The sequence below is a fragment of the Mastomys coucha genome, unplaced genomic scaffold, assembly GCF_008632895.1.
Source record: "Mastomys coucha isolate ucsf_1 unplaced genomic scaffold, UCSF_Mcou_1 pScaffold15, whole genome shotgun sequence".
In the NCBI taxonomy this organism is placed as follows: Eukaryota; Metazoa; Chordata; class Mammalia; order Rodentia; family Muridae; genus Mastomys; species Mastomys coucha.
The window spans coordinates 119,367,124-119,387,061 of NW_022196897.1; the positions used below are offsets into that span (position 1 = coordinate 119,367,124).

Consider the following 19,938-nt stretch of genomic DNA (forward strand, 5'->3'; position numbering starts at 1 on the left):
TAAAAAAAAAAAAAAAAAAAAGAGATACCTATCTATTCTACATCTGTCCCCCTTCCTGCTTTTCCTTGCTAAACACATGAATTCTAAACGTTCCTTAACAATGAATTCAAGTGAGATTTATACCCCCAAACACATACTTAACCGAGTGCCTGCTTCAAAGAACCAATGTAACACTAGGCAGACCCTCCACTTACCCTTGTTAACAATGAAGAATATGCTCATTTAAATTAACGTTATGTACTGTTTCCTCTCCTTTCTACTATATATGTTGTCTGAAATAGGATGCCTATCGCTGAGATAAAATATCTTGACCAAAAAAGACCTTCAGGAAGAAAGGGTTTCTTTCCAGTACATTTTTATATCACAGCCAATCATCAAAGGAAGTTTAGGTTGGGATTCAAGGAAGGAACTTGAAGTCAAAAAAATGAAGCAGAAACCAAGGAGGAGTACTGCTTCCTAGCTTGTTTCTTATGACTTAGCCTACTTTCTTATACATCTCAGAACCATCTACCTGCCCATGGGTGGTACTCTCCAGCACAATAGACTGACCCTCCCACATCAACCCCTAATTTTAAAAAAAGCTCCACAGGCTTGCATAGAGGCTAATCTTATTAGAGGCATTTTCTTAATTGTGGTTTCCTCTTAGATGATTTTAGCTGTGTCAAGTTAACAAAACAACAACAAAAACAAACAAACAAACAATACAAAAAAATCAATCAGGGTCCAGATCTTGTTATCTGAATGTAGTCTCCAAAATCTCTCTGCAAGGACACACTCCCCTCCACTTTATTTCATTGTCAGGCCACTCACATCTAGTCTAGAGCCCTCTGGTGTATTCCTAGTCTCTCCCTGTGGATGGCACTTCATCATAGCACCCTCTCTGATTGGCAGTCATCACTTTTTGTACTCTGTATTTCTTCTTATCTCAAAGAAGTTAGCATGTTTCAAACACATTAAGCTTCTAATCTATGGTTTAGTTTTTTTTTTTTTCTCATGAAGCGTCAAAATGCATTTATGTCCAGGCTTCAGAAAGCTCAGGCCACAGTGTCAAAATCCAGAGGATGGCATGGGCTAGACTGTGAATTCAAGGTCTGGTACAGGCACACACACACACACTCACCCCTACCCCTACCCCCACCCCCCACCCCCCAATCTTCCACACACATGAGGAGGAGGAGGAGAAGGAGGAGGAGGGGGAGAAGGAAGAGGAAGAGGAGGAGGAGAGAGACAGACAGACAGACAGAGACAGAGAGAAATTATTTTTGTATATTAAAAATAAATACTATTCCACTCTATCTTTTGTAAGTTCGTGATACTACAGTTGCTAGTAGATGCGTTTGAGTTTTATGTACGTCACAGGTCTCTGCTTCCCTGAACAGAACAGTCAGCATTTGGAAACAGCCTTTTCTTAGCCTTGCAAGCCTCCAACTTTATGTAATTTCTCTTTCTGGTCTTTCTCCTTATGTACTTATTTTAAGATTTGTTTAGCTTTAGTCAAGGCTAGGCACTGCCTTAATTGTTTTGCTTCTTAAGGATATAGTCCTTTGATTACATCTTCTCTTTGGGCCCTATTAACCAAACTACCCTTCTCTACTGAATCTTCTGCTAAACTATAAATAAATAAATTGAATATTTCTCTTAAATACCCTCATACTATGGCTCATCTGCCACACAGTATCCACACAGTGGCTACCTACCTCACCTGTTCTACTCTATGATGATGTGGCAACTCAGGTCTTCATGCCTATACAGCATGTGTTCTTACCCACCGAGACACCGCCCCAGCCCTGTATGTATGTTTTAACCTGTGAGTACATGAAGGAGCAGTGAGACAGAGTGTCAGTGCCTTGATTTTCTCATCGGTGAGTTTCAGGAATGAGGGATGTCAGTGTGAGACTTAAGTCAACGAGAGTATCCCGTGAAATGATCTAGCAGACTCTCCCATTGGATTCTGGGTACACCTGGTTGCTTTCTATATGTAACCAGACAATTGCTACTCATGCTTATAGCAATGTGAATTTTAATGTGTCCTGTGACACATCAGGTTGAATAAAAAAACTCAACAGGTGTAAGCAAATAGTGATGAGGCAGGCACAAATGCCTCTGCCTACTTCTAATGCTCTTAGTCACATGGCATTCGGACTGGCATCTGCCAGGCTGGTATTTCTGCTAACATAGATAACATATGGAGGCATCACAGATCTATTTCCATTTGCAGAAACAACTCATTGAGAGGGGAATTCTTCCTCAGCCCCAGTCCCAGCCTCCAAATTGTAGTTAGGGGTGCATTTGATCACATCTACTCATACTGTGAGACAGTATTAAAATTACAGTCTTGAAGCCGAACTCCAGCACATTTGAACCCAAGGCCTGCCACTTCCTAGCAATGGCATAATTATTTAGTTTCCCTAAATATCAGTTTCCTATTTTATAAAATTGGAGGAAGATTGGACTTAATAAGAATATTCACTTTGTGAGATTTCTATGTATGATATAGATATGAACCTCAGTATAAACGACAAAAGCAGGTACATTATAAATAAAGTCGAAATTTAACTTTAAAATAAGAAGTAAAATGAGTTCAACCTACTTTATTCAAGTCAATAGAAAAGCATTGGAAAATTAACAGGAAATGCTTTATTTTTTCATGGAAAATAATTGTGAATAAATCCTAGTGCAGCAAAACTGAGGCAAGCTGTATTGGCCGCTTGGCATTAGTATCCAGAAAACAATACTAAATACTGAGTGGTTGATTTAGATTGTTGAAACAGAAAACTATATCTTCTGTGACTTCAACCTCAGGAAATGTCACTCTGTGATGCCAAGACCCCTTCTTCCCTTTGACCTGTTTGGAGTGTGGCTCAGGAGTGCAATTAGAGAGAAGGGCTTGAGGTAACAGCAATGTATGACATTAGTGCTTCTTCCCCCATATTTGCTTAAATCATTTTTAAAACGTCCCAAACACCTCCCTTACTGTTGCCGTTCATGGGCAACATGGTTGTAGAAGCCAGTATTGATTAGATTGTGGAAATTGCAGTGCTGAAGAATCCTAAGCAGTATACTGCAACCATTACATTTTGAACCTGATACTTCTTAGGTTTCTACGGACTTAGACCCATTTGGTGACCACAGCCATTTGAAGTTTGACCTTTTTGACAGCCCGAAGTGATTTTAGAAAATATCATTCTTCTCAGCATGGGTGTGGAAGGTGACACGTCATTAAGAACTATGATCCTAAGACCATGTTCAAACCCTTGGTAAAAACCTATCCATTTCCAGAAGAACTTTTGATAAAGTATGAATTCACTATTCCCTTATTCCCAATCTATTTAGTATTTTGGTTGTTGCTCATGTATAATGATGTGAGTGATTCTTAATTTTGAGTTATTTTGTTGACTTAATATGTATAAATTAATATGTATATTATGTGTATGGTCTTATTATGTACAATAGGTATATATTGTTTATCTCAGTGGTCTTGAAACAAAATTAAAATGTATCTTATTTCATGAAGAAGGATGACCCCAATGCACAACTTCATTACTAGTCCACAACCAAAGATCTTCTTTATTAAATGTGAACTTACGAGTCAGCATACAAAACATTATCCAACTAGACTTTCATCCTGTCTTTTCTCTTTAACCATGGAGGTTGGCTACTTTTACTAGACCGATGTGTTTGCTTTTTCACTCCAGTGCTTCGGAAGGTTTTAATATGAGCCCAGCTCACCTATGTCACGTCGAGGAAAGAAGAAGCAGGGGGCTGATGTTTTTAAACTCGGGTCCAGTAGATTGTGTCTGAGAGTGAGCTAAGGTTGTTGGTTTGTAACCTGTTCCTAATTTGGGAACTTAAATTATACAGCTCTCCGAGTAGAGTAGGTAATGGAAAGATGAGTGCACTTAAAATATGAAGGAGGTTGGATGGGATTCTTTCCTGTCCTGCCCGGGGAAGGCCCTCTGAAGTCACCGGGAGGTCCCCAATCCCATCTGGGAGAGCAGTGGCCTCTAGACTTCCATGAAGACATCCTCTTGGATAGCTGTGAAGTGGGGCTAGTGAACTCATCCCTAATAAGCAGGCAAGTCCTTTTAGTTCATTTTCCAGGGTAAGATTAGATCATGCTGGAAAACCTCACCAAATAACCTTATAAAAAGAGATGAACTCACTCCCAATTTTCATCAGGTTCTGAAGCAAAACCATAAATACCACTATCCCACCTCAGGCTACTGGAAACAAATTTGCATTTCATTCTCAGGCACAGAAATATCTCTAAGCAAATATTCCAGTCAGCGGGCAGCCTGCACCTCTTATTTCTTTTTCTGAAAACCCACCTGGTTGGCCACTTTTTCTGGGGACTTATTTGGCTCCATGCCACACGGGCCAGATGAGGCTTAGAAGCAACATGGGGAATTAATGTTTCCCATTGTGACAGAGTCACAGTGGAGGCTGGTGAAGCTGCAGGCTATTCTTCAGTGACTCTTGATGTCAGGCTTTCCTCTTTAAGGAATAACAGTAACTCTTTCCCAATAAACAGAAGCTTCCTGTAAATGAAGCATTTCCTTAAAATACCAGGGGAGTGAGTAAAGATAAAGATTCCTAGCCTCCCAGTTGGAGAGCCATAGGTTTTTATGTATGGCTCTGTGTGCACGTAGGACATGTATGTGCATGTGAACGTTCCTGTGTGAGGACATGCTACAACACATGTGTAGCTGTCAGTTCTCACCTTCTACCTGTGTGAAATGGGTTCTCTTTTGTTGTTTTTGTTTTGTTTATGCCAGTCTTGTGGGCCTACAAGCTTCTAGGGACTCTGCTGTCTCTGCTTCCCATCTCCTGTAGAAAATCACACTAAGATTCGAGATGATCACACTCCAGCGTCTTGCTTTTATATGGGTTGGGGACTCAAAGTCAGAACTTCATGCTTGCATGGCAAGCACTTTTACCCATGAAGTCATCTCCTCAACACTTCACAGGCTTTTAATGCAGGATAACTTTATTTGAAATTTAACCTATATTCAGTAATGGGTGGTATATAATTTAGTAGATATTATTTCTTCATTGTGCCACCCAAATTGTAAGAAATAGTTTTACAACATTGGAAAGTACCTTTGTGTCTTTACTCCCAAACCTCTATAAATCTCTCCAAATTTAACCAGTGTTCTTAATTTTCATCATGATAAATTATTTTGTTTTAAATTTCATACAAGCTAAATCACTTACTATTTTATGCCTTAGAATTTTATTTTGAATTCAGCAGACTAAAATCCAAATTAGCTGTTTGCCTTTATTTATTACTGATTCATTCATACCACCTGATTATGTTCATCTGTCCTAATTTATCCATTTTGGCATTTGAGAGTCTCCTCTTTCTGGCATTCATCCTCAGCCTCTTCTTCCTATGACATTTGGGATCCACATGAACAGTGGTGGTGTGACTGTTCACGGACAACAGTCATTCAGTTTCTATCCATATCAAGGCTCTTCTTGCTAAATAAAAGTCTACATCTTTAATTAGATAATATTTAAACTGGAGATTATAACAATAAATAAGGTAATCCACACCCAGGAAGAATATATTGCCTGCCTTCCATCACACATGAACTTTGCATTTTACGAAGGGACACACGGAGGACTAAGAGACTACTGGGAAGAGGAAGAAAGGGATAAAGAGGATGAAAGAATACCAAGTGGATGTGAACAGAGAATATACAATGTCTTCTCTAAATGTCACAAGTAATCCCATTGTTTTATAGACTGGTGCATACTTAAAATCAGAAAAAAATAAGGTCGTACCGATGATACTTATTTTAAAACTATAATTTCACAGAGTAAACTAAATTTTCTTTAGTCATTTTTACTATTTATAAATTCAGAATCAAATGGAGCTTTCAAAAGTGGGGAAAATGTTCTACATCCTTTTCTATGAGATTTTCTAAATTCTAATATTTTGTCAATTTCATAAAACTTGCTTCAACAACATATTCATTGATATATACACACACATATTGCTACTTTTCCTGAATCATCTGAAAGTAATGAATGGTATTCCTTTACCTTAAAAGCTAGATATTCTTTTATATAACCATAGAACAATCATTAAAGGAAAGAATGTCATTATTTTGATAATAATCTCTCATATGTTTCTTTTACTCAAATATTGCCAATTGCTACAGTAAGAATATGAAATCAACTTTGATATTCAGAGTCTAATCTAGAGTAACTTGTGATGTCTAGTCCTGCCACCTTCACTTTTAACCCAGGCTACTTCTTTCTTTTATCATCGTGTTATTTTAGAGTAATATATGTCATTTATTTTTCAAATGTCACAATTTGGGTTTATCTAACATTTCCTCATACTTCAATTTATGTGTTAATTTTTGGAAGCCCTCTTTTCATTGGAGATGTTTGTTTTTCTTGGTGCAACTTATCATAGACACAGGTGGTAAGTTTGACCTAACTTTTGGGAGTGATACCTGATCATTTGTTTAAGGTGCTGGTTATCATATTCTCTACACTTGAGTTACTGTTTATTCCTTTATAATTAGTATCCAGCTACAGGGGAACTATTTGAGAAAGTATCTTTTTGCTCACCACACCAACTGTCCATTCAATATGTCCCTGAAGCAGTTGTGACCAAGTTCTTGCCAAGTGGTAAAGTAACTATGTCATCCACATCAGCTACTATAATTCCATCCTAAGAAATGGCTCCTTTTCCATAACTCATTTGTTTATTTATGCATTATCATATACATTAATGGATCCTTATTTTATGGTATGGATTATGATTTGTTGTTATTTTGTTTGTTTGTTTGGCTTTTCGAGGCAGGGCTTCTTTGTTTAGTCCTGGCTGTCCTGGAACTCACTCTGTAGACCAGGCTGGCCTCGAACTCAGAAATCCGCCTGCCTCTGCTTCCCAAGTGCTGGGATTAAAGGCATGCGCCACCACCACTGCCCAGCATGATTTGTCGTTATTATTACTTCCTTAACTTGTCAACTCTTCTTAGATTATTTTATAATCATAGTTTAGAAACTATTATTACATAATTTTCCCAAATTATTATTATTAGAACCTGAGTAGCTAGAATAATTTTGTGAATGACAAGTAGATCAGTGTACCATAAAATAAAGATAACCTTAATGTGTTTAAATACACATTTCATCTTTGTATTTAAATAAACTTGGTTAGGTAGGGTAATCATGCTCCCAAACGTAATTATACTCTAATGTGCTAAGTCTGAGATTGTGCTAAAATTAATAGGATCTACACAAATAGGTTTTAATTTACTAATTCGGTGAGCATGTATCACAGAAGGCTATCTTGCATCATTTGAACAGGATGAAAAGGAGGCATGAGGAGGCCCCTATCTGTCCTTGTTAGCTTTGAAGATAAAGACGGAAGTTTCCCCAGGCCAAAGAATGGGGGTTGTTTCTAATAGATAAGGAATAACCCTCATGTGACAATCATCAAAGGAACAAAGACTACAGACCTACAACCAGAATAATATTTCTGCCAACGCTGTCAATAAACCAAGAGGACAGAGTCTTAGACCCTTAGGGGAAGCTAATATCCTTTGCCTGGGGATGTAGCTCAGTGGTAGACTGTTCACATAGCAGGCACAAGGCCCTAGGTTCAAGGCCCAGTGCAGAACCCAAAATGGGTTTTTTTTAACCAACTACTTGATTTTAATCTTTTGAGACTAGAACCAGACAGTTGACAAGCAGAACTGTGACATACTAAAATTTTCTTCTGACTCACTACGTTTGTGGTAACTTTTTATCATAGCAATAGAAGGCAAACACATAGACTTCATGTATGGCTATCTATCCACGAGTTATCATGCATTTTCTTGTTTTTTTCCATTCTGTGTTTCATTCCTTACATCTTCCTCCTCCTTAGAGTGTCAGCCCCATTAAACCATGACTTGATTTTTAGTCTCCTTCTCTTTCACCACATACATCATGTCTTCTATTTATGGAGTTTAGTAACAGAACTCCCCCAACTGTGGCCAGGAAAATAGGAACAAGTAGCAGAAAGCCAATACCTATGAATTAGCAGTAAGCAATCTTTGAACTTTCCAAAGGCAGACTTCTGACCTTTCCGAGGTTTTTTTTTTTCAGTTTGTTTGTGCTGTTTCCTTAGGGGAATCACCTAAAATGGTTTTGACTTGCATATTACATAAAATATCTCCAAAGAACTACGTTGCCAAGCCACACATAACATGCTAATATTTTTCTCAAAAGATTTTAATATAGCAATCAGTCTTCTTGAAAAATAACATGCTTCCCCCATTGAAAAGCATCATTGAATTTTGTGGTAAATATAATTAAATAGTCTGAGACAGGTTTAAATCCTTAATGGCATGCTGGGCACAAGCCAGTATTTCCATTTCTAGGTGAGATTGTTTGAGTGAGCAGGTACCTCTAGCTTTGTATAAATACCGTACTTTGGAGAAGTCACAGCTAAAGTGTATTTTCATAAATCAATCCGTACTCTAGAATGAATCGCATGAAGAAACACTATGCAGAATGTTTGCCCATCCTCAGCTCATAGTTTGTGTGGCTTTTCTTTTCTTTGTGGATAAATCTGGGCTCTCGTTATTGAGTTTGTTTAAAATAGACCAGAATGTATTTTAGAAATCTTTAGGTGATTGGAGACTATCATGTTAAGTGAACTAAACCAGATTAAGAATGACAAATATGACATGTTTTCTCTTATGTATGGAGTCTAGATTTTAAAACCAATCTATGTGCAACATGGAAGTCAATGAGGGACTGAAGTGGAGGGTCAGGGAGGCTGTTAATGAGGAGGTACAAGACGGGGTAATGGATGGAAAAAGATGACAGAAAGGGAAGGAGGATTTCAATATCTTTCCTTGAATAAGGAAGCAGAGGGCAGCGATTTTGAGAGAAGAAGGGGAGTTGAAGTAGAAATGGAGAAGAGAATATATGAAGGAGAATATGAGCAAAACTCAATGCTATACATATATGGAAATGACATATGGCACATATTATTTTGTACATTAACTAAAATTAGTCAATAATGAAGATACTTTTTAAATGGGGTATTTGAGTTAGTGAGTAGAGAAAGCTCACTTAGGACGTTAAGGAATACTACCGGGCGGTGGTGGCGCACGCCTTTAATCCCAGCACTTGGGAGGCAGAGGCAGGTGGATTTCTGAGTTCGAGGCCAGCCTGGTCTACAGAGTGAGTTCCAGGACAGCCAGGGCTATACAGAGAAACCCTGTCTCAAAAAACCAAGAAAAAAAAAAAAAAAAAAGGAATACATATGATCAGGATTTAACATACAGATACTGTTTTAAGCTTACTCTACATCTTGAATAACAATGAAAATTGAAATTAAATAAATGAAATTTATCGGTCCCTCTTATCTAAGTTCTCGCCCCTCTAGCAAATGCTAAGATCTGCTGTGGATCTGAAGCCACATGAATGAGCCATACCATTTTGATATATTTATGTAGCAGTGTAATACACACTTAGTAACGTCAAAGTGTTACAATGCTTCAAGATTTTTGTTTTCCATAATTTTCCTCATGTGATCTTGGAAGTCACTTACATTGAAAGTTTTTGAATAAGAAAGTTATAAGAAGCTCAAAGATTGAGACTGTCAAGATAACATTTCATTTATCAGCAGCAAGTCACAAGACAGAAGTGGGTTACAATACTGGTTTTCAAAGGCGGGGCTGGGTGTGTAGCTCGGAGGTAGAGTGTTTGCTTAACATGGGAAAAGATCTGACTTCCATCCCAACTCCAGATAAACAAGTGGGAAAAGAAACAAATACCAAATGAATGAATAAACAACACTGCTTTGTAACTTGGAAGGCGGCTCAGTTGGTAGGATGCTTGCTTAGTAGACAAGAAGCCCTGGGCTTTATTACCAATAATATATTTTTTTTAAATATGTGATGGAAATGTCTATGGACTCAGCAGGTGGTGGAGGATCAGAAGTTAAAAGTCATCTTGAGCTACATAAGGAGTTTCAGGCAGCCTGGAATATGTGAGGCTCTGTCTCAAAGTAAGCCAACTAGCCAACAAAAAAGCAAAATGTGAATGCCAAGGGCAATTATTTCTCTTGAGGAATAGAGGAAGTTATCCATAGGAAACATCAACAAAGGTACAGAGTTTTTCCTGGTGGAAGAGGAAATGGAATGAATGATATAAAGTTCAGCAGTAGTGACAAGGATGGAAGACAAGCCACATTTTCAGACAATGACATGGCTCTTTCACTGTGGCCCCACCGAAAGCATCGTAGGCTGTGAATTCTCTGCTTCTCTATTCTGAACAGCCCCATCAATTGCTCTGATGGCTTCCTTATGGTACTTAAGACTCCCCTGTGTAGTATTTGTTTCATTTTTCCCTGTGCTTGGCCCTGGAAATAAACGCATGGTATCTTTTCATTTGTTGTGGACACAACCTGAAACAGTAGACCTGATTTCTCAAGCTGTGCCTCTCCTGGTTATGAAGACTGACTTGGAATTTACTGCGACCTCAAGTTTTCACTTCATTGTTGCTTCTTGGTTGCTCTCTAGTGGGAATAGGGACACTTCAGCTCTTCTGCAGTCCCTGACACTTCAGTTTGATGGATTGTGTTTGGCCAATGTTGTTCTTTCAGAGTATTCTGCTCTGGGGCAGTAAATCTGCTAAATTATTTTGTACAAGAATATCTGAAGTTAGAACTGACCCTAGGATGGGATTGTGATGAGGTCAAAAGGAGCTCTGAGTGATGGGTTATAGTCAGGAGATTTATTAATTTACAATATTATAGAAGATGAAATAAAAGTGAATGTCTAACCCTGGTGGGTGGAAACCGTCCAGCTTCATCATAATGTTCCATAAACACATTTGTAGGCAGCTTTGTTTTCTCTTTGCAGATCCTTAATTTGATAAGCATTTTCTCATATAGAGATTTGGGATTGTGTTTTAACAGCATTTGAGAAGATTATATTTATTTTTATTTTATTAATATGAAATATTAATATTGATTTTGATTGAATTAAGGCAGCTTTATTGGAGTGTATTTTCTGTATTTGGGTATTACCACATATCCAAAGCTATGAGAAGCCTTGTACTACTGCCCTTTCTCATAGGAGCCTTACAAGATTTGTTATTGTGGCTACTCTGGCTTCAAAAGCTGGGTAACTAATAGCCTTCTCTTCTTTAGCCATTTCTTGAAGAGTTTTTATAAAATTGGATTTATTCTTTTTTTTAAAATATTTACAAAAATTTCCTATAAAAGCATCTGAACTTAGAATTATTTTGAGGGAGGGACTGTTTTTAATATTCATTCAATAAATGTGTGTGTGTGTGTGTGTCCCTTGTAGACTGAACCCAGGGCTTTATGCATGATATGAAAGCATTATATTACTTAGCTCTGTCCCAACAATCTAATCTCTTCTATATTCTTTTTTTTTGAGAATAGAGTATTATTACATTGCCTAGATTAACTCTGAACCATGTAGAATGGAAGAGTCTTAAGCTCAGGACCCATTTGCCTCAGACTACTAAATAGCAGAAATTATAGTATCACTCGGTTCAAACTAATAATTTTAATGATGGGAAATCATCTCATTTTATTTCTAATAATAATAATTTCTGCATTTCTACCATTATTTTTATTAAGTTTATATGAATTTTAAAATAACAACTTTTCCTTGTTGATTTCCCCCTATCATTCAGTATTTTTTTCTACTTACTTAATTTTAAACTTTTATTATCTTTATTATTTCTTACATCCTGTGGTTTCATTTGTTTAATTAGTTATTACTTTTGACTTCTTATGAAACAAACTGGGATCACTGATATTTTAACCACTTTATTTACAATATGTATGAAAAACATATAAATTTATCTCTGAGCAGACTGTAATTGATGGTACTTTCTACATGTGGATTTTTGGACTGCTTTTTCTAATTCTATGAAGAATGTCTTTGGATCTTTGAAGAGAAATGTGTTGAGTCTATAAACTGCTATTGGTAATAAAGCCATTTCGCAAGCATGACAGTTCTCTCTATTGTTTGATTTCTTCCTCTACTTCAGTTTCTTTAAAGTTTTCACTGGAAAGTCCTTCCCCTCTTTGATGAGGTTTAGTCCTTGGTACAGTTTTTCAAGCTACCATGAATGGGAAAAATTACTGATTTTTACATGGCGATTTTGTATAATGAAACTCTACTGAGATTATTATCATATCTCAGACTTTTCTGGTGAGTCCATTGAGTAGTTCAAGTACAAGATAATGTCAACTTCAGATAGGGATAGTTTGAATTCTCTTTTCTTACTTTTCTCCCTTTTCTTTCTTTCTTTTTTTATTTTTTATGGCTAATATTTTAAGCACTATATTGAATGAAAATAGGCACCTTTGTTTTGTTCCAAATTTTAGAGAAATAAGTGCTCTCCATTTTTCCTTACATTGGATAAAGCTTGTTATGAGTTTGTTGTAAACAGCCTTCTTTTTTGTTTTGTTTGTTTTGTTTTTGAGATATGTTGCTTTTCCTAGTGTGTTCAGAACTTTCATCATGAAGGCAAGTTGAACTTGGTCAAATGCCTTCTCTATATCTGAGATGACCATTTATCTGCATGTCTATTTATATGATATGTTATAATTATTGATTTGAATGTGTTGAACCAACCTTGTGTCTCTACCATGAAACTGGCTTGGTCTAGGTGTATAGTCTTAATGTGTCTTTGAATTTGTTTTGCAAATATTTTGGATTCACATTTATCAGGGAAGTTGGTACAATTTTTCTTTGTAATGAGATATTGTTTGTTTTTGTTATGAGGGGAACGTTGGCTCCACAGATTGAACTTGATAATTCTGATCTTTGGAATAGTTTGCAAAGTGTTAATATTATTTTTTTCTAAACAGTTTGGTAGAACTCAGTAGTGAATGAAAGCAATTCTGGGCTTTTCTTTATTGGAAAAACTTAAATACCTACTTCTTCTATCTTGTTGCTTGTTACAGGTCTGATTAAGTGTTTATGGCCTCTTGATTTAATTTTTGCAAATCATATGAGTTTAGGAATTTATCTGAATTTCTATCTTTTGAAATGTAGTATGTCAAAGTCTTCTTAATGATTCTCTAAATTGCATTGGAGTCTAATGTAACATCACTCTTCCTATTTCTGATATTATTAATTTGATTCTTTCCTCTCTTTCCTTTGGTAAGTTTAGCTAGGAGTTTTCTTTTCTTTTTTTTAATATTTCATCACATTTATTAAATTTTACAATGTGTCAGGAACAGAATTGAGCATATCAGTTGAGATATATTACAGTCATTCTAGAAACCACTAGGCATTATTTGGAACTATTGTTCATGCACATTATATAAATAAGGAAAACTAATGTGAAGTTCACATAGTTTGAAGTGTGAAACCCAGAATTAATCTCAAAATGCTCTTCAGTAATTTTAAATTTGAGTCACTATATAATAAGTACTTTCTTTAATTGATACATGAAAATCAATTCTTAAAAATATAATAACAAAGTAATATCAATTAAAAACTGAAAAATTAAAAAGCATGCATATGAAAAGAATCACTACCTTTTGTCTGGTATTAGTACAAATTAACTTTATATCTTTTCAGATTCATCCCTAGGTAAAATAAATTTTAAATTTCAGGTAATATTAAAATGGTACTTTTGCTAAAATCTGAATTTTATGGTGACTTAAAGAATTTATATCTGTCATGAAAGAAGATACTTCTAGCTAGGAGTTTTCAATTTCTTCTTTTTTTAAATTATTTCAATGAACCAATTCTTTGTTTGACTTATAAGCTTGATGCTTTTATTTCTTTCTTTCTTAATCTTTATTATGTTTTTGTTTCTGCTGCATTTGTGTTCAACTTGTTCGTTTTCTAGAACTTTGAAGTATATACTGTTACATTATTTATTTGGAATCTTCCTGAATTTTTAAATATAAGCATGTGTATAGATATAAGCCTTCTTCTCAAAACTGTTTCAGTTTGTCAAAGCAATGCATATGCTATCATTATTTTTTAGTTTGAAAAATTACTAACAGTTTTATGGAACATATTATACAAAAATAATATCTATATAAAGACTCAGGAATTGTTAGTAGACATGATATAGTAGATTTAAGATAAAATGTCCACTTGATCAATTTTTCCTGAACCTTTTAACAATCCTGAAAATAAAATGTACTCAGTAACAGTTCCTATTTTTATGTCTATAAGGTTCATAGTGATTCAAAAGAGCAACGCACAGTAGATAAGCAAGCCTAGGAACGTACTCACAGCCCTGACTTCTTTAGTCATCTGTTTGTAGATCTTATGGTGTTATCCATCTGAGCCACAGTTTTGAAGATTACCCTGAAAGGATCAAGTTTTAACGTTTATAATAATAACATGAGCTACACTGTTGCTTTCCTTCCTTTGAGCAACTGTATTCCTATAGAGCACTATCATTTTATTTGACTCTAGAAACTTCAAAGATGTATTCCTGATTTATTTAATAACCCAGTCTTCATTCAGAAGTGTATTGTTGAGTCTTCAAGGATTTCTGTAGCTTCTGTCATTTCTCTGTTAGTTTCTATTGACACTATTGATGTACAAGATAGAAGAAAATATTTTGATGTTTCTGTATTTGTAGAATTTGAGTTGTGCCTATACTATGACTGACTTTGCAGTAAGTTCTGTGGCAACTAAAAAGAATATATATGTACCATTTTCTGGATGGAATATCCTTTTGATCCATTTAATCTAATAAATCTACCATATGAGTAAATTATGTGTTTCTTTGCTTATTTTCAGTTGGCAAGACCTACCAAAAGGTGGAGTGTTGAAGTCTTCCTTGCTTGTTATATCCTGACAACCCTTTTTATTTCATTCATGACCATTTGTTATTTGACGAAAGTGAGAGCCCAGTATTCTGTATATAAATATTACAATTTTACAGCTTCTTGATGAATTATCTCTTCACTAGTGTTTTGCTGTCATTACCTTCATTTCTTCTTCCTGATTTATCAAGTTTGAGAGCAACACTATGAGCTTTTTTTCAGCTTCCATTTACTTTATTATTCAACTCCTTCCTTTGCCTCCCAGTCTTGGGGTGTGCTTGGTAGTGAGCTTTGCTCCTTGGAGACAGCAGGGAGTTAGATTTTTGTTTTTTAATCCATTCAGTTAGGCTGCCCCTGTAATTGGTTTGTTGGAACCACTGTTGGGTTTGGGAAGCAGAGGAAGACCTGAATAAGTAAAGTCCTGGGGGAATGTGGACTGCAGACAAGGGTACAACCATGTCAAGGACTCCAATGCCTTAGTCCCACGGGGTGGGAGGGTCTTCTTCAGGCTGGGCTGAGAGGAATGTAAAACTTCTGGAAAGTAAAGGGTCCATGTGCAAATGTTGACAGTGTGCACAGAAACTCTCCTCTGTTCTTTTTTCCCTGTATGTTTAGCCTCCTATTCAGAGACTGCTCCTACTGAGTTTAGCTAAACCTGTCTCTTCGTTCATCTGTATTTAATAACCCTGCCTCCTTGTTTCTCTGCATCCAATAATCCCACCTCCTTGATCAGCTACATGTAATAGTTCTGCCTCCCTAATTAACTGTATATGCTTTCTGTGACTGAAAAGTCAAGGGATTGAGGATGGCCTGCACACCTATTTCTCTGTGTTCACCTTTGTTCTTCCCCAACTACTACACAGGCTTCCCACAACCCCATGTAGCTCAATGGTAGGACTGGAGTAGTGTGTTGGTTGGTTAGAGAGTCCTTCAGTTTCCAACTCCTGTGTCACTTCTGCTTCTGTTTCTATGGTCTGCCTTGCTTTGGTCTTTCTGTGCCTACACTATGCAGACTCTGCATTGGTTTCCTCAGCCTGGCTTTGCTCTAGCTTCCACAGCCTGAATGTACAGCTCGATTCTCTCCAGTATGTTACACACTGTAAGCATGAGGAAGGCAACTGGGGGGTCTATAATAAGACTGTGAACCTTGAACCTGCACTCACATCTAAACATATACCCGTGAAAGCAAGAAAATGAAGCCATTTTGCTGAAAGAAGGAAGGACTTGTTTCATTTAAAAATGATAAAGTGTTATCATTTATGAGGGCAGCCAGGGTAGGATGCTATTGAAACATTTGAGTGTGAATGTCTGTGAACTTCCTTTGTCAGAAATTGGTGGGAAAACCCAGTCCTAGGAGAAATGCTGACTGTAGTTTTTATAAATCTTCTAGAACAATTGGCAGTGCTATAGCATCTAATCAGATCTCTGTACAAGGAGCCATCAGAACAGAGATGGAAGCATGTGACCCATATAAAAGGAAGTCTACCAAATGTTTCCCCTCATTTGGGAGTTTCCAAAGAAATCATGTGACAAAGGCATCAGGAACTAATTTGAAATAAAAAAATACAGAGTTGGCATTTACTTTCCTTATTCTTCATGATGGGTATTCAAATTCCCAATCCAAGACACCTTATGTAAGTACTCTGCCACTGCTCCAGCCTTATTGCTCAATAGAGGCATTCTACTACCCTACCCCAGCCTGCCACATTTAAAAAATGCCTCATGTTGTTGGGACACAAAGATAATGATAGAGAATAAACTTAATTAGCATTGCTAAGAAAACCCAATTTGTGAAAACTTATACATAAACAGTATACTGGCAAAAACCATATATACAAATACATTCTGGTCAAATCACAATTTACCTGCTATACTTATAATGATAGATGTTCCCTCTCTAGCCTAAGTTGATTTTCCAATAGATGAGATTGAATTTAACAACAAGCTGCATTGCTTACCCAGTTTTCTTGATTTCGCTGTGTTTAACATAATGAGCAACTTGATACTTACCTCATATTTTATGGCCACATAATTCATCCCAATTCTAGATTCGGGGAGAGCTCCCTTCTTGAGTTCCTAGTGTCCTCCCCCACCCAGCCCCAGTTTCAATTAGATGATTATTTAACAGCCAGTTGAATTTCCAGACCAAGCTTCCAATGCCCACATCTTTAATTGCTTTAAAACATTCTTCAGGATTAAGTTTAATTAAACACAGATGGATTTCCTAACCTGCAAAGATTTTAGAAGATAGATTATGAGCAGTGGGTCAGTAAGAATAACAAAATACATGTCTTATTTTTACCCCAAATGCATATTAACAATCAACAATCACACACACAAATACACACACACACACACACACACACACACAGAGAGAGAGAGAGAGAGAGAGAAAGAGAGAGAGACAGAGAGAGACAGAGAGATTGAGAGACAGGCAGACAGACAGACAGAGACAGAGAGAGAGAGACAGAGAGAGAGAGAGAGAGAGAGAGAGAGAGAGAGAGAGAGAGAGAGAGAGAGAGAGAGACGTTCACTCATTTCTATTCCATAGAACTAGGTTCTTTCCAGGGACACAGGAACCCTGCCCAGCCAGTCACTTGGGTACTTGGCTTCCTTTTGGTCTGAACCTGTACCCAGAACAGACTTTGGGCACTAGCTCCACACCCAGTCCCACAATACCCAGAGTCAGCTCGACACCCCAGGTGCTCTAACTTGCCCAGGGTCATAGGATCAAAGGATCTCAGAAGCTTGGTCACACCAGGGTCTCAGGAGCCCAGAGGCAGCTTGACTCTCAGGAGCTCTGACACACCCAGGATCTCAGAATCACATGATTCCAGAATCATAGGATCACAGAGACAGCTGGACTCTGAGGAATTCTGACACAACCAAGATCACAGGTGGACAGGCTCCAGTCAGAGACAGTGAGGGCAGGTAGCACTAAAGATAACAAAATGGTGAGAGGTAAGCTTAAGAACACAAGCAATAGAAACCAAGTTTACTTGGCATCATCAGAACCCAGTTCTCCCACCATAGCAAGTCCTGGATACACCCATCACACCAGAAAAGCAGGATTCAGATTTAAAATCACTTCTCTCGATGATGATATAGGACTTAAGGGAGGACATAAATCTGAAATACAGAACACAGGTAAAGAGGTAGAAGCCGTTAAAGAGGAAACACAATTCTTGTCTAAAAATCCTCGCTGTATGCATGTGTGTGCTTTGCTATTTTTTCCCTTAAATTGATCATATAATATTTTCATAAAATAATAAGGCTCATAATGTTCTGAAGAAAATAAAGTCATGCAAACTTGGATATTTTTAAATACTGTTCTGTTTTGATATATAGTAGAGGTTTTATTCTTGAAAATATAATAAGGTTGCACTTGTTAAGGATAACTGTCATGTTCCCAACTTTAGTTTCCATAAGTGTCATCTAATTTTGCATTAGATGCTGTCTCCAACTAGCTTTGTTCTCATCTTAAGTGATGAACCTTTGTAGAAATCAATAGAGTACACTAGCATAAAAAAGCTAATGTAGTAGATTTAGAAATGGCCCAAAGATTGCCAAAGGGAGATTTCCCTGGGGCTAACATCAGTCCATGGTACCTCCTAGAAAGCACTTCTGTTTCCCCTATACCAGCAATTCATTTGTCCCTAATTTCAGGAAATCGAAAGGAGCTGCTGCTTGAGAACACCCACTGTTCTACAGCCTTGTTTGAGTACGTGACTGGAGATGATCCTCTTTCCTACAATATAGTCTCTTATTGGTCCAGTATTTATTCTTCTTCTTACCTCCTTCCAGGGAAGGCTGGAGAGTGTAGTTCCTTCCAGTTTTATGTCTGGTTTAAGACAACAAAGCCCTTACATAGCTCCATGAGAAGTTCAATTAGTAGGGTTACAGGGAAAAGCCATTGGTATGTGGAACAAACTACTGTAATATAATGGTAAAACTAGCTGAAAAAATCACCAATACAGACTCAGGAATCCACTATGTTGTTTTTCTTACTGTGATTTCAAGGCATATTTAATAAGAGACCACTTGACTTGATCTAAACATGTGTTTGTATCTTCGGTGCTGTAGGAATTTTGATTAGACACAGGAAGTTCTTTGGCTAATTCACTAAAATTAAAGTGGTCCACATTTGTGATGAATTCTTCTGCCACACAGATGTTTTTGTTGCATGTTTCTTGACAGAAAACAACAGCTCTCTTTCTAGAGTTGGTGGCAGTACATTATGTAAGTGTCCTGCTCTGGATGGAGCAGACTGAAGCGCTAAGGATTCTCTATCCCCATAGCCATTCCAAGCCCTGTCTCTGAAGAGTTGGGAGTAAGGTGGAAGCAGAATTTCTACCTGGGCTTAAAACCAGGGATGTTTTATATGTTATTTATTTTCTTTAATTCCTGCCATATTATTAAAATGCATCAATTATATTTTATAAAGTATTTCCATTTAAAAATTCTGAAAATAGGGGTTGGAGGGATGGCTCAATGATTAAGAGTGCTGACCTCCTCTTCCTAGAGGACCTATTCAATTCCCAGCAACCACATGGTGGCTCACAACCATCTATAATAGGATCCAATACCCTCTTTGGTGTGTCTGAAGGCAGCTACAGTGTACTCATATAAACAAAATCAACAAATCTTTAAGAACAATTCTGAAAATATATTTGATATAATGAAGTCTGATACATACGCTGTCATTATAACTGCCACCACGGTGCTTTTTAAGTCAAGACTAGACAGAAGAGCTTGGGAAACTTTGACTAACTCCAACTATTTCAAATTTCTGGGGTATGGATAAAAACCCAAAGTTGTTCTAGATATGACTTTGAGGTAACTTTAAAAATGTGTTCCAAAAGTTTATTTTATAGAAATAAGAATTGTAAGTCATTGTAGTGGTACATTTGAAAGAAATATTAGTAACACTGTAGTTAATGCTCAATGTATTAGGAAGGGAGATACTTGCTAAATTTCTGCTTGTTTATTTGCAATTTCCTACTTCCTTTCCTTATGCTCCCAGTTTCCTCCGTCTGGAGTGGGACAAGACATCCAGGAATGCTGAGCTAGGCATAAGCAGTGTTTCTACAGTTCGCATGTATCATTTCTCAGTTCAGGTGTTGCCAGTGTACTGG

At 37.0% G+C, this 19,938-nt stretch overlaps 1 long non-coding RNA gene across 1 annotated transcript; it reads right to left on the bottom strand.

Moving 5' to 3' along the window:
- Nucleotides 1-16,954: 16,954 nt before the first annotated feature.
- LOC116092376 lies at nucleotides 16,955-17,560 on the bottom strand. Its single transcript, XR_004119232.1, has 2 exons — nucleotides 17,483-17,560; nucleotides 16,955-17,032 (listed from the first exon to the last, which is right to left on the bottom strand). It is a non-coding gene; the product is annotated as an uncharacterized LOC116092376 (long non-coding RNA).
- Nucleotides 17,561-19,938: the final 2,378 nt, after the last annotated feature.